This window comes from Capra hircus, chromosome 8 (assembly GCF_001704415.2).
Source record: "Capra hircus breed San Clemente chromosome 8, ASM170441v1, whole genome shotgun sequence".
NCBI lineage: Eukaryota > Metazoa > Chordata > Mammalia > Artiodactyla > Bovidae > Capra > Capra hircus.
In genome coordinates this window covers 29,610,962-29,613,378 of record NC_030815.1, presented here as the reverse complement: position 1 = coordinate 29,613,378, position 2,417 = coordinate 29,610,962, and the positions used below count along the sequence as shown (strand labels likewise).

At 39.8% G+C, this 2,417-nt stretch overlaps 1 non-coding gene across 1 annotated transcript; it reads right to left on the bottom strand.

Annotated features, from left to right (window-relative positions):
• On the bottom strand, positions 2,011–2,082 carry TRNAH-GUG. The gene has a single exon. It is a non-coding gene; the product is annotated as a tRNA-His (tRNA).

The following is a 2,417-nucleotide window of genomic DNA, read 5'->3' as shown; positions in this document are numbered from 1 at the left end:
TACTGGCACTCAGGGGCTCTCCTGCAGGTAGCAATGCTGTAAGTATAAAGATTAGGTTTGCTGTCACCTGCCACACTTTCTGCCATGTAGAAATTAGTTTGAGAAAATAAAGATGACATGCTGAAACAGATATGGGATGAGGTGGAGAGAGTGTGTCTTGATCATCTTTAATAGCCTGGTTCCTATTGTTTCTAAAGCCCCATTGTTCCTACACCTAGATCCATCCCTCTCTTTAAATCAGTACATGTTGTGTTTCTGTCACTTGTAACTACTGAATCCTGGCTGACACAATCTCATTCTTCAAATGATTAATTCATTGCATTTTCAGTCTCCTGGCAGAACACAAATAACCTTGGCTTGGGCTTATTTTTTTATTTTCTTAAAGTGTTTTAAATTAAACAACAATTGCAATTCAACAGTCTTCTTAGAAGCATTGTTAGTACCAGCCAGCTGAGAAGGTCATGCAGACTTGAAGCAGAGGCCAGGCCCTTTGGAGATGGGGAGGCAGAATTCCTGAGAAATATGGGCCTGAGGGCTGGGGTGGGGTGGGGCAAGAGAATAAACCACAGGAAGAAGAGATTCAGAGTATAAAATGGTTTTGAAAGTTGGTCTGGGAGGAAACAATAAACACATTTTTTAGAGCATTACATTCTGAGGCTTATCAACCTATGTGTGTATGCTAAGTCACTTCAGTTGTGTCTGACTGTTTACCACCTTATGCATTGTAGCCCGCCCAGGCTCCTCTGTCCCAGGGATTCTCCAGGTAAGAATACTGGAGTGGGTTGCCATGCCCTCCCCCAGGGGATCTTCCTGACCCAGGGATCCAACCCTCATCTCTTATGGCTCCTTCATTAGCAGGTGGGTTCTTTACCATTCTCACCCCCTGGGAAGCCCTGGTCAATCCAGGTCCAAAATCAAATAGAAACTGCTCTCTTTTTGTTGTTTTGTTTTGTTTTGGAAGAGACAGGCGGTATTTATTGCAATTGTTCTAGAATATTATTTCTAAGAATTCACTGATTCTGAAGGAACTAAATAGAATCTGTGCCTACCCTGAGCATTTATTTTTATTTGAAATCCTTTTTAGTGTTACATAAATAACCAACATGAGTTTTTGATAGGCCATCCATGAAACAGAGGCTAAAGGCTTTAAAAAATACCTTCTAGTGAGCAGTAAACTTCATTATTACACACTTATATTTGACATTTTCAGGCTGTATTGTTCATGTTTTTAAATCCTGGAGAAAGACCCATTAAAGTTGTGTTACTCACACTAATTCAACATTTAGCCATTTACAATACAAACCCCGGTCTTTTGGAAAATGTCATTTAAAAAGTTTCACCATATATGGACATTATTTATTGCTTGAGCCACATTGTCTACTTAGAATATGCCTTTTATCAGACCCAAATGCCCACTTCAGAGAATCTCATTTTGAGCAACAACTGGCTCCTTACATTATCCAATGAGGCAGGAAAGTTAAATTACAGCCAGTTCATATCATAGAAACAAAATGTTTCCTGCAATTACTGATAAGGGACAGTTCATTTTCTCTCTGTCATCCTGAAAAAAACAAAAAAAACCCCTCCTAACAACAATTCATGCCTGGTTAAACAGGATTTCCACATCTACCGCTGATATCTTTCCAAATAACTCAGGGTTGTTATTACTGTACAGCCCTGGCAAGGCTCAAAAGCAAGCGGACTTGACGAGTCTGCTCAAAGCAGAGCTTAAGTAGTTGTAATTAATAATAATTACATGCCCACTACACTCCAGTCTTATCATATTATCCGTCAAGGCAAATAAAAAAACCCACACACAACACATTTACAACAGGGTTAGTGCGTTAATAAAGACACTCTGCATATGTCATCTTTCTAAAGTTTAAAATCTTTGCAGCGGTTCTGTTTTATTGATTTTTATTATTTATTCTATGTCTGGTTGCAAAATTTTATTAAATGGGCTTCAGCTTGGGACCCGTGCTATTCTCTTCCAAAAGTTCTCTCCCCTCCTGCCGTGACTCGGATTCGAACCGAGGTTGCTGCGGCCACAACGCAGAGTACTAACCACTATACGATCACGGCAAGCTACAGGGGAGCTGAGCACCAGGCTGCCTTTAAGAGCCATTGCAATATTAAAATTTGTGGAAACACTGCCATCTATTGCCTAAATACATACATTTTCTTAACACCAGCGAAGAGGTTTCAATAATCTCCAATTATTGAAAGGAACAATAACGAAGTGATTGAACAAGAAATGAACATTGTCTCCTTGGCTGATGGGTGAAATTGTATTATATAAGACTCACTGGACTCACTGTCAGGAAATGATAATCAAAGTAACCAGACTGCGAGAACCCAGCCTGTTGACTCATGCTTCCTACTTTTAACCAATTATGAATACAGATTTCCCACCCTCA